Here is a 13,574-nt window from a genome sequence, read left to right on the forward strand (position 1 = left end):
ACCACCAAAGGAGACTTGAGTATTCGGTATGGGCACTCCCCTTGGCCTGTGCCAAGCTTGGGGGAGGTGCCCCGGTATCGTATCACACCACCTCTTTTGCCTTTATTTATCTTAGTTCGATCTTTAGTTATCTTTTGAATTAGTTGAATAAATTTTAGTTCGATCCTTTTAGAGTGTTTTGCTTAGTGATCTACCTATCTTTGTAATCGTGCACGAAATATATAATAAAGTATAGTTCGAGTTTTGCTTTCTTTACTTTTATGTTTCAATCAAAATAAAGAAAAGAATAATGAAAATATCATATGCTAATCTTATTGTAAGTAATGACATCACATAAGGAAAAGTATAAGTGGCAAAATTTATTGGAGATTGACAAACATAGCATTGGACAATGATGCAATGAATGAAAGAATTAATAAGGGAAGAGAAGATTCACATGCAAATATACTATCTTGGACATCTTGTATGATTGTGAGCCCCCATCAATATATTTTATGCCAAAATTGTTAACATTAGACAAGGAAGACAACGTGACGATTTATGGTTGTTCATATTCACGTAGAAGTTATATTGTCATAGATCCTTTAACATGTGGTGCTTGCCCCCTATCTTTGCTAGGCCATAAATTCCGCACTAAGTAGAGATACTACTTAAGCATCCAAAAACCCTTAAACCCAAATCTTGTTTTGAGAGTTCACCATACCTACCTATGGATTGAGTAAGATCCTTCATGTAAGTTGTCATTGGTGCAATAAGGCAATAAAAATTGATTCTAAATGTGCTAGATCATTTAGTGTAAGATAAAATTGAGCGTTGTACGAACTTGTGATGGCAAAATAATAAAGGCGACATACTGCATAATAAAGGTTGCTATCATAAGGGGCAATATAACTTGACGTTCTTTTGCACTAAGAGATTGAGCATACAAACCAAAAGCGCATGAAAACCTCTACCTCCCTCTGCGAAGGGCCTATCTTTTAATTTTATGTATTTACTTTCTTGCAAGAGTCAAAGTATTCTTCCCTACTCCTTTTTATTTTCTCTTTTGCAAGCATCATGTGGTGAGGAAAGATCAAGGCACATATATCCAGTTGGGTATGAGTGAGCATGAGTTATTATTATTGACATCACCCTTGAGGTGAATACGTTGGGAGGCAAAACTATAAGCCCCTATCTTCCTATGTGTCTGGTTGAAACTTTTTGCTCATGCGGTGAGTGTTAGCAATCATAGAAGATCATATGATGGTTGAGTATGTGGACTTGGAAAAAGGCTCCGATTGTCGGGGTAAGTGGCCACGGGTAGCCAAACCGGCTACCCCTGGCTCTTCAGAAAATTTATCAGGCCTTTGGGCCTTCAAGCACTCCAAGCATTTGGGCCGCCTTCCCCGGCCGGCTACCACTAAAGCCGACTCCCGGAAGGCGACCCAGCCTCACCGACTCCAAGAAGCCGGCCAAGAGAAACGCCGACTCCTAGAAGCCGGCCGAGACCACAACCGCCCCTACATAACGATGACCTGACGGGGCATGGCCACAGTGCGGCCCACGACCCCCGAAGCCCGAGGCAGGCATGGTTACAGGAGGCCGTACGGGAGGGATGTCTCCCGTGCGGCCGGGCATTGTAGCCACGCCAGCTATGACGTCATCCACGACCCACTCCTGTACGGCCCAAGGACTGCGGGCCCCTTCAGCCACAGAGAGGCGTGAAGGCGGCCCGGCTTTCCCTAGTCGGCCGGGAGCATAGCCGGCCTCCGGAAGCCGGCTACTCCCTTCCTCGAAGCAGGAGCCCCATTAAGGAGACAAGACGAGGTGAGGCTACAGTGATAGCCCCCGACGCGGATCACTGTAGCCACGCTTACCTCGACAAAGCCCTCATCATCAGAGGCGCGGCTACAGTAAGCAGCCGCCGACAAGACCCTAGGCGGTGGGGCCGGCCTGCCGACCGAGTAGCCGGCAGCCGGCGGGACCCACCAGCCGGCGGGACCCAGCAGCCGGCGGAGAAGCCGGCAGGCATAGACACTGACGGCTGGGGCCAGTTCCCAGTCGGATTACCATTGTACCCCCGGGGGGTAGGCCTATATAAACCCCCCGGAGCACCCATGCAAAGGGTTGGCCACTGAGCATAGTTCGCACCCAAGCATAGTTGGCACCTCTGCATGTTTGGCTTCCAAGCATAGCACACGCACACACACCATAGATAGAGAGAAGCAAGAGCTAGCCTTGTTCTTCTTCTCCCTTGATCCCAACAGCTCTAGGAGCGATTGTAGCTACTCTTTATCGAGCTAGTGATCATGCGGAGGCCCCGCAGAGCAGGACTAGGGGTGTTATCTCCTCGGAGAGCCCCGAACCTGGGTAAGATTCGCCGGCGTGCATGTCTTCGCCTCATCCCGTTTCCAGGCACCGGCGACGTCTTATTGGCTCCCACAATGATAAGCCATCCTTTGGCATATGTCGCACCAACCACCCGACATTTGGCGCCCACCGTGGGGCGAGTTGCACCGTCGTCCGGAGACCTGTTCTGGACGGGAACCTTCTTCCTTCCCCGCGAGCGCAGCCAGCCTACTGCGCCCGATGGCGCTTGCCCCGACGCGCTGCAAGGCGTCGACGACGCCTGCGCAGCGAGCCGCCTCGCCGATCTGCTCGGCGAGACTCGCATATCCGACGAGACTGCGTCCGACGCAGGCACCGACTACCCCGAGAGCCGCCTCGTCAGCCTCCTCGACCAACTTCACGTCTCCAGCGAGCCTGCTGCGGACATGGAGTCTGTCGGCTCCACCGACCCGATGCTCATCGACTCCGACACCGCGTCACTCGACGCCTACCCCTCCGACGTGGTGGTCATCGACGACCCACTCCCTCGAGCTGACAGCGGCAGCAGCGCTGTCACCGAAGTGCTGGTCATCAGCCACGTCTCCAACTCGGGCGGGAGCGCCCGCGACGCTCAGCAAGCAGTGATGCACGACCTCTCCATCCCCCTCCCGGCCGACGCCGACGCCGAGACCCTGGAGGCACGCCGTCTTGCCCTCATCACGGAGAGCAAGAAGATAGCCTCGATGAGACGCCTCACCGAGGCCCACCAGCGCGAAGTCGACCGCGCCGCCTTCGGGACGCCGCCGCCGAGCGGCCCGAGCCGAGCCGGCTTCGTCCAGAAGCGCGGCGCAGCCGTTGCCAGCATGCTGGGCGCAGATCGCCCCGTCTACGCCACCCCGCTCGAGAATCTGCGAGCCGCTCACGCGGCAGCAGAGGAGCTCAATGGGCTGGGAGCCGATGAGCTCCCCTACATGACAAGACGGATCCACCAGCTGATCGACGCGGCTGCAGAACGGCACGAAGCCGGCGCCCGAGCTGATAGCCATCCCCCGCGCCGGGAGCACGCCGCGACGTCCCGCTCGCCGACTGCGAGCGGCACGCGCCAGAAGAAAGACAACGAGCCGGCTGCCAGCCGCAGCCGGACCCGCATCACTATCGAGCGCGACGCGGAAGGCCGCCCTCGGGTGGTCGAACACCAAGGAAACCTGCCGCCTCCCCCGCCTCGAAGAGAAAGACGCCTCACTCCGCCGCCCATCACACATCCGACTCTTGGCGACCGACTCGGCCGCCGAGAAGGAGTCGGCGAGAGTGACGCCTGCCACAGGATCGACCGCCTTGCTCGGTCCCTGGCGTTAGAAGAAGAAGACGATGTCGGCCCGCCATGCTTTGGCCCCCGCATCCGCGACGAGCCCTTCCCCAAAGGGTTCTCGCTCCCCAGAGACACGCCCAAGTACAACGGCTCGGTGAAGCCGGAAGATTGGCTCATCGACTACTCCACAGCCGTCAGCATCGCCAACGGCAACCGGCGCGTTGCCGTGAAGTACGTCCCCCTGATGCTGCAGGGCACGGCGCGCACATGGCTCAACAGCCTCAAGCCCTACAGCATCAACAGTTGGCTGGACTTCACCGAAGCTTTCGTCTGCAACTTCACCAGCACCTACAAGCAGCCTCCCAAGCCTCGCCAGCTCTCCCTCTACGTCCAAGGGCCCAACGAGTCGACCCGCGACTACCTCACGCGATGGGCCGAGCTCCGCAACTCCTGCGAGGGAGTGCACGAGGTCCAGGCCATCGAATACTTCACTACCGGGTGCCGAGAGGGCACCCTCCTCAAGCAACGACTCCTACTACTTGATCGACGCGCAAAAGCCAAGAGCGCGCAAGAGAGACGACTCCGGCAAGGAGTCGGAGCGACCATGGAACGCAAACCTCCTAAGACGATTTTACAGCTGAAAAGCAGTATGTATCACGCTACCCCTTTTGTATTAAGTTACAAACCAACAGGCCCCCCGAATAGTACTCGGGGACTGCCTTTTATTTATCTATGGATGACGAGTGTCATATCCATGAATGTCTTATTACATTTTGAATTCTTGTCCGGCACCGGGTCCGACTAGTCGGCCCGGGGACTGGCCGCCTTAAGCTATATTATAAGTTCTTCCCGAAGTCAGCAAAGTAGTGCGCCGGCTCCCCAGTCCTCTCTTGTTGAAAGTCGCAGCTCAAAGAACTGATTGTCCGACTAGCAAGAGAGAAGACAGAAAGGACGCCCACACGAAAACGGCTAAGGAACAACTAACCTATATAGCAAAAAGACGGCCTCCATATATGCCTGCCGGCTGTCACAGCAGCCGGCTGGCCGGCTTCCTAAAAACTTAGCTTAAGTCCGACCGAGCTAAAAGTACTTCCCCCTCCCCAATCGGCCAGGCACTCCCCGGCTACAGATTGCAGAGCAACTGTTTGACTAGGGAGGCGGCAACCAAGGGAGGGTGGCAAAGGAAAAAAGCAGAAGGACAAAAAGCGAAAGTACAAGGAAAGACCGATTGCATAACTTATATACATAAAAGCCCCCGATAGGCGGCAACAGACTTGAGTTTCAATACACCCAGTGGGTGGAACTGCGCAAACTTAACCAAAAACATTGTTCAAAAGTAACAAGACAGGAAACAAAAGAAAGAAGACAAAGGCGCGAAGGCCGAGTTGGTCGGTGAAGGCAGCTCGCCGGCTGAAGGAGTGGCCGCCTAGCTGGTCCCGGCTTGACTGCCTCCCGCAACAGGAGACGCACTCGCACGCAGCGTAGTGCTGGAGGCACGGTCAGGCTGGCCGGCTGCTGCACGAGCCGGCTCGACGTCTTCACCCTCCTCCTCCTCCTCTTCGCCCTCGTCGCTGGAGTCGATCTCCTCCGCCGAGTCCTCGCCGTACGCCGGGTCTAGCCCGAACCAATCTTCCGGCTGGGCGACTCCATTGTCGTCCACCTCGGGGGCGAAGACATTGGTGTCGGTGTAGTCGGCGATCGCCGAAGCTCGCCGAATGATGGCCGGCCGCGCCGGCTCGAGCTCCGTGTCGGCTTGCTGCCGCCAGGTCGCCAGCTGGTCCAAGTTCAGGCCGGGATACCAGGCCTTGACGAACTCCAGCGCCCGCCTGGCGCCGGAGCGAGCTGCTGACGCCTTCCAAGCCTCGAAGCAGCCGACGGCCACCTCCAGCCAGTCGGCGGTCCGGCTGGGAGTGCGCGGGACCACTTGGCCGGGCCAGAAGGCGGCCAGGACCTGCGACCCGGCACGCTGAAGCCGGCGGAGAAGCCTGTGAGCCGGCTGGATACGAGCCTGGATCGCCAGGAGCTGCTCCTCCAGCGAGCGGCCGGCAGTCGGCGAAATCTCGAAGCCGGCTTGCCTCTTCGCCTGGCGACGAGCTTCGATGGCCTGGTTGGCGGCAGTGGAATAGCCGGGAAAGTACTCTGCGCAGAAAAGAAAAGAAGAACCCCAAATCAGAAAAACAAGTCAAAATGACAGATGGCAAGAAAGGACAAAGGGGTAGACGACTTACCGTCAACCAGATCCTCAATCTGGCCATAGCCGGAGACCAGAGTCTGCCTGGCTTCGTCCCAGCCGGCCGCCTCCATCTCGAACTCGGCCTGGAGGGCGGCTTCGCGGTCCTGCGAGCCCTTCAGCGCCGCCTTGTGGCTTTCCTCCTGGTCGGCCAGCTTCTTGACCCGCCTCCGTCTCGAACTCGGCCTGGAGGGCGGCTTCGCGGTCCTGCGAGCCCTTCAGCGCCGCCTTGTGGCTTTCCTCCTGGTCGGCCAGCTTCTTGACCAGGCGGTCGCGCTCCTGCACCAAGGCGGCGAGCTCCGCGTCCTTGGCACGAAGAGCAGTCTGGGACTCCCCCAGCTGTGCCCTCAGACTGGCGTTGGCCGCTGCAGAGACAGAAGAAGAAGAACAATGAGAAATTATCAAGGAAGATCCGAGCCGACTGCTCAGCAGTCGGCCCGAATCTCAGGGACTACACCCAGTGGGTGCGCTGACGCGCCCCCACATGAGATAGAGATCAAGTCACATACCTCGGCTTTCAGTGAGATCGGCGGTCTTCTGCGTCAGCTCCCGAGCCTGGGAGTTGAAGGCGGCCGCTCGGAGGTTGTGGTAGTCCTGCAAGATGGACAGAAGACCGAAGTGAGAACAAAAATAGCAAAGGCAAATCCACCAAGAAGTTCCAAGCCGCCTGCTCAGCAGCCGACTCGGAACTCGGGGACTACACCCAGTGGGTGCGCTAACGCGCCCCCACGAGAGAAATCAAGAAGAAGATGAGAATACTAACCCGTATGGCAGCCCGCGTGGCGAGGAATTCGTCGGTGAACTGCCTCAGCGCCGCGGCTTGGCCCTGAAGCCGGGTCCGGACGTCTTGCGCAGCGATGTTCACCACGGCTGTCCCTCCGCCTGGCGTCCACCCTGAGGTAGCGATGGCCACCTCCACGTCTCGGGCCGACGAGCTGGAGCCCACGGCCGGCCATGGCTCCGATGCCGCTTTCTGCGGCTCCGACGCGGCCTTCCCTGCGCGCCGGCTTGGCGGAACCCGGACCGCCACCGCAGCTCCCGCGGCCGGCTCGCCTTCCGCCGACTGTGCGGGCGCAGGCTCGGTCTGACCGCCTTGGGCCGCCCTAGTCGGAGGAGTCGGCCCCGGCGCCTCCCTCACGAAGATGACGTCGTCGCCGCTCCCGCCCAGACCCGGCTGGGAACCGCTGGCTCCCCCTGGCGAGGGATCCGCGTCCCCGGGCGCCATGGCGCGCAGGGGGGTGACCATCAAGGCCTCCCCTGCCGCCGCTTCGGCCTCGGCCTCTGCCTGGGCCTTGGCTGCAGCCTCGGCGAGCGCCTTCGCCGCCTCCTCCTCCCGAGCTGCCTAGGCGGCGGCTGCCTTCCGTGCCTCCGCCTCCCGCGCTTCCTGCTCCTCCTGCACCTCCCGCGCGTTCCTTTCCGTCGCCTCCAGGAGGGCGGCGCGGGGATCTACGCAGCGGGTGGTGCTCCCAGAGCCCCCTGGCGACTCGACAACGGAGCCGGCAGCCGCCCGCTCGAGTGACAGTGGAGCTCTGATCAAAGAAAAGAAGAGAAAGGTTCAGAAGACCACCCAAGAAAGGAAAGAAGGAGAATACACAGAAAGAAAGAAAGCTTACGCTGACACAGCCTGCGGCTACTTCACCACTCTGCGGAAGCGAGCCGCCTTCGCGGCCGCTTCTTCCCGCCTGGTGGCTGCCGCCCCACCCCTCGGCTTCTTCGTCCGGCTACCGAACATGCCCTGGGTGGAGCGACGTTTCTGGCCTCTACCCCGAGCAGGCTGCGCGCCGGAGGAGCCCGCGCCGCGTCCGGAGGCTCGCTGGCGGGGCGGGACGACTTCGGCTTCGTCCTCGTCCGGCCAATCATCAAAGGTCGCGGAGAACCCTGCGCCGCCTGCTTCGCCGCCGGTTTGGCCACCAGCCGGCTCGGCGGCTTCCTCTATATGGACCGCCCCCAGATCGGGGTCCTCCTGGTCGTGCTCGGTCCGGTCGGGGACGAAGCGGCGCTCCACGTCCGCCCCGCTGGCCGGCCGAAGCAGAGGACTCTGTCGAAAGAGCAAGCCGACTGAGTTAGAGTTGGCCCGGAGGAACTCGGCGACAAAGAGAAAAAGAGAAGGGGAGTGTACCGTAGGCGGAGGATTGGCGTGGCTGTATGGCTCCTTGCCGAATTGCCAGTCGTCGGGAAGCTGGCAGTTAGCGAGGTAGTTCACCATATCGGCGGCGTCGGCCTGCGGCATCTCCTTGGTACACATCCGGCTCGGATCGAGCTGGCCGCTCATCTGACAGATCAGATGAGGCCGGCTCTGGAGCGGGAGGACCCGGCGTGTGACGAACGCGGCCAGGAGGTCGGGCCCCGTCAGGCCCTCCGTCTGAACCATCACCCGCAGGCGGGCGATGGCGGCGTTTCCTCCCTGTGACAGCGTCACCGCCCGGAAGGACCACTGGGGCAGCCTCCCCGCCGGCGGGCCGGCTACGTAAGCCGGCAGGTTGACGTAGTCGCCCCGTGGAGCGATGTTCCGCACGTAGAAGTATGATTTCTGCCACTTCTTCACCGATTGGATCAGCGTGATGACGGGGAAGGGGTTGTCGGCGCCCGATCTCCGCGACGCGATGAAGGCGCCAGTATGGGCCGGCACGCCCTGGCTGCGCGTACCCAGCTTCGACTGGAAGAACTCCCCCCAGAGCTCAAGGGTGGGGAGGACGCCGAGATAGCCCTCGCACAGGGTGACGAAGGCCGACAGCAGCACCACCACGTTGGGGGTGAGGTGGTGCGGCTGGAGCTGATAGAAGTCCAGCCAGGTGCGGAAGAAGGCGCTCACTGGCAAGCCGAAGCCGCGCAGGAAGTGCGAGCGGAAGACCACCCGCTCGCCATCCCGCGGCGCCGGCCTGATTTCTTTCTCCGGCGCGAGGCGGACCTCCACTTTGTCCGCACTGGGCAGACGCCGTGTGTCGCGGAGGAAGTCGATGTGGTCGTTGTGGACGATGGAGCCATCCCAATCCCCGCCACGCTGCTCTACGTGGGGAGGCATGGCGGAAGCTAGCACGGCGGCGGGGGAGCGTGCGGAGGAAGAGCGCGACGGTGAGGCGCTGTTGCGAGAACGAGCAAGGCAAGAAGACGGCGGAAGTAGGAGGAGCGTGCGAAGGCCTGCCGCCCTCCACCTCCCCCTACTTATAGCCTCACGCGGCCGAAGAGGCCGGACGTGGGGGGAGACGTGGGATTAACTGCGCCCACTCCCCCCACGTCTCGCGTTTATTACGCATAAGTGCGAGCCAAAACTGCCGCACGGAACGTGCAGGCGGTTCCGGGATACAAAAGATCCGCGCCTGGGCTGGGGCGCGGACGTGGCGGGCCCCCTCTCTGCGGCAACGTCCCGTCTCGCGCGTGGGCTGGCAGGCTTTCCGGCTACGTGGCGCGCCGTCGGCCTGCGGCCGGCCCGCGGCCCGGCGCGCATGCCAGCGGGTTCCCGCCCTCCGACTCCAGAAGATTTCGGCTCAGGCGACGTGCCTGACCAAGGCCGGCTCCCAGTTGCCGGCTTGTCACGATGGGAAGCTGTTCGAGCTTCTCGAACCCTACTCCACCTCGAAGCCCGATCAGCTTCGGGGACTACTGTCGGGGTAAGTGGCCACGGGTAGCCAAACCGGCTACCCCTGGCTCTTCAGAAAATTTATCAGGCCTTTGGGCCTTCAAGCACTCCAAGCATTTGGGCCGCCTTCCCCGGCTGGCTACCACTAAAGCCGACTCCCGAAAGGCGACCCAGCCTCACCGACTCCAAGAAGCCGGCCAAGAGAAACGCCGACTCCTAGAAGCCGGCCGAGACCACAACCGCCCCTACATAACGACGACCTGACGGGGCATGGCCACAGTGCGGCCCACGACCCCCGAAGCCCGAGGCAGGCATGGTTACAGGAGGCCGTACGGGAGGGATGTCTCCCGTGCGGCCGGGCACTGTAGCCACGCCAGCTACGACGTCATCCACGACCCACTCCTGTACGGCCCAAGGACTGCGGGCCCCTTCAGCCAGAGAGAGGCGTGAAGGCGGCCCGGCTTTCCCTAGTCGGCCGGGAGCATAGCCGGCCTCCGGAAGCCGGCTACTCCCTTCCTCGAAGCAGGAGCCCCATTAAGGAGACAAGACGAGGTGAGGCTACAGTGATAGCCCCCGACGCGGATCACTGTAGCCACGCTTACCTCGACAAAGCCCTCATCATCAGAGGCGCGGCTACAGTAAGCAGCCGCCGACAAGACCCTAGGCGGTGGGGCCGGCCTGCCGACCGAGTAGCCGGCAGCCGGCGGGACCCACCAGCCGGCGGGACCCAGCAGCCGGCGGAGAAGCCGGCAGGCATAGACACTGACGGCTGGGGCCAGTTCCCAGTCGGATTACCATTGTACCCCCGGGGGGTAGGCCTATATAAACCCCCCGGAGCACCCATGCAAAGGGTTGGCCACTGAGCATAGTTCGCACCCAAGCATAGTTGGCACCTCTGCATGTTTGGCTTCCAAGCATAGCACACGCACACACACCATAGATAGAGAGAAGCAAGAGCTAGCCTTGTTCTTCTTCTCCCTTGATCCCAACAGCTCTAGGAGCGATTGTAGCTACTCTTTATCGAGCTAGTGATCATGCGGAGGCCCCGCAGAGCAGGACTAGGGGTGTTATCTCCTCGGAGAGCCCCGAACCTGGGTAAGATTCGCCGGCGTGCATGTCTTCGCCTCATCCCGTTTCCAGGCACCGGCGACGTCTTATTGGCTCCCACAATGATAAGCCATCCTTTGGCATATGTCGCACCAACCACCCGACACCGATACGTGATCCTTCATGAAAAGATAATGAATTGTAGTTGCAAAGTTGACTGAGAACATATAGTTTGCTGGTTTTCAATAGAGTTTATGCTTTATACTTCGATGTTGTGATGAATTGTTACTTGTTCAAAAGAAGATACATGATAAATGTTCTGCGATAAAGTTATATAATAAAGCTTGTCACTGTTATAATAATATGCATGATGCTTCTATATCCGTATTTTGTTTTTATCAACACCTCTCTCTCTAAGCATGTGGACATGTTTTTTCATTTCCGTTTTTCGCTTGAGGACGAGCGAGGTCTAAGATTGGGGGAGTTGATAAGTCCATTTTGAATCACGTCTACCTACTGTTATTTACTATGTTTTTATGTATAATAATGCTTTTTGGAGTAATTCTAATGCCTTTTACCTCATATATGCAAGGTTTACACAAAGAGGGAGAATACCGGCAACTAGAATTCTGGACCTAAAAAAGCTACATCAGAGTTACCTATTCCGCACATCTCCAAATGAGCTGAAAATTTACGAAGAATTTATTTGGAATATATGAAAAATACTGGAGCAAATAACTACCAGAGGAGCCCCACCAGGTGAGCACAACCCACCTGGGCGCGCCAGGCACCTCAGACGCGCTCTGGTGGGTTGTGCCCTCCTTGGGCCACCTCCGGTGCCCCTCTTCTGGTATATAAGTCATTTTGACCTAGAAACAAAATAAGGAGAGGACTTTCATGACGAAGCGCCGCCGTCTCGAGATGGAACATGGGCAGGAGCACTTTTTGCCCTCCGGCGGAGCGATTCCGCCGGGGGAACTTCCCTCTCGTTGGGGGAAATCATCGTCATCATGATCACTAACAACCCTCTCATATTTGGGAGGGAAATCTCCATCAACATCTTCAACAACACCATCTTGTCTCAAACCCTAGTTCATCTCTTGTGTTCAATCTTTGTATCGGAACATCAAATTGGTACATGTGGGTGACTAGTACTATTGATTACATCTTGTAGTTGATTGCTATATGGTTTATTTGGTGGAAGATTATATGTTCAGATCCATTATTTTATTTAATACCCCTCTGATCTTGAGCATGATTATCATTTGTGAGTAGTTACTTTTGTTATTGAGGTCACGGGAGAAATCTTGTTGCAAGTAATCATGTCAACTTGATATGGGTTCGATATTTTGATGATATGTATGTTGTGATTCCCTTAGTGGTGTCATGTAGCGTCGACTACATGGAACTTCACCATATTTGGGCCTAAGGGAATGCATTGTGGAGTAGTTATTAGATGATGGGTTGCTAGAGTGACAGAAGCTTAAATCCTAGTTTATGCGCTACTTCGTAAGGGACCAATTTGGATCCAAAAGTTTAATGCTATGGTTAGATTTTCTCTTAATACTTTTCTCGTAGTTGTGGATTCTTGCGAGGGGGTTAATCATAAGGAGGAGGTTTGTTCAAGTAAGAACAACACCTAAGCACGGGTCCACCCACATATCAAATTATCAAAGTAGCGAACATGAATCGAACCAACATGAGGAAAGTGACTAGATGAAATTCCCGTGTACCCTCAAGAACTGTCAGGACCCTGATCCTAAGTCACACCGATCTAGCATGTAACACGTCGTATCACTTTGTGGCCTCATGTAACACATCATATATAATAACGGCATGGCAAGCAGAACTTGACCTGGAAGAGCTATCCACTGGCTGCCCTAGCTTCAAAGAAGATGGGTCTCCCTTCAGCTCCGATGACTTCACCAAAATAGTAAGGGAGATGCGTCCTTTACCTAGCAAACTGGCTGAGGAGACAGATCTCTCCAAATATCATGCAGTGTATGATGTTGAAAACGCAAAAGTGAAGGCGCCGGTTCATAAGGCTGTGGACCTTATCCCGCCAACACGTAAGCACATGTTCGCTCCTGATATTGATCTGTCAAGCCATATAGATGATGAAGCTGTATTTAGAGCTTTGACTGGGATCAACTGGGCCACCTCTGACTTCCAGCCAATGGGTGAACAAGAAGAAGAAGAAGAAGAAGAGCTGGTGTAGGATGACCCGGAAGCTTCAACACACCAAGACCAGGGCCACTGAACCACAAGACGGCTCTCAGCCTGCCACATAGAAGTTGTGCGCAGCAAAAAACACTTATTCCTTTGGGCCGTATGACGCCTTGTAATAGGCTAGTTGAAAACCATGATCTGCCATCGTGCATGTTTATCTTCATAACACTTTAAACCGCCAATCTTGATATGGGCAGATCTGCTATTTTCTGCTCACAATATTATCAATCATACAGGCCATATTTATCATATTCCCTGCACACAAGTAGAGAACATGTACCCTCGCGGTTTACCTCAGGGTGGGTCATGACGTCCCATATAAAATCTTACTGGTGACTAAAGGGCGGGTTATCAAACCTTGCATACTCATAACAAGTAAATAACATACCTGTGAGATTTGTTCATACTTCCGGTTTAGAACACCTAGATGCAGCAAGGGTAACAACCCAAAGAAAAACTTAGAGCATAGAACTCCAAGTGCACAATCAAAGCATACTAGCAACTTATCATCTAAAGCCAGGCCGGGTTATCAAAACCTCAAATACACTCAAATATGAGCCATAAGGATTAGGGCTACATGGCCTGAATCGTTGTAAACCATATGTCAATATGGTACAAAATTATAAGTTGAAATAATGTCCAAAAACAACAAACCAGAAAAAACAAGGCTTTCATAGGCTACCAAACCTCAATATCAAGTGCTATTCAGGGGCCGCACAGCCACTGAGTTAATCCTTTATTCAAACCTGTAAGCCGGGCGTCACATGACCAACCGCAGTTTTAACTTTGACAAGTTCAGGCTCTTTATAAGATTGACTATCAAGAGTACGGCGGGTCATTCCAAGATTACCTGGACAGAGTGGCAGAGATACAAA

Source organism: Triticum aestivum, chromosome 1D (assembly GCF_018294505.1).
Source record: "Triticum aestivum cultivar Chinese Spring chromosome 1D, IWGSC CS RefSeq v2.1, whole genome shotgun sequence".
In the NCBI taxonomy this organism is placed as follows: Eukaryota; Viridiplantae; Streptophyta; class Magnoliopsida; order Poales; family Poaceae; genus Triticum; species Triticum aestivum.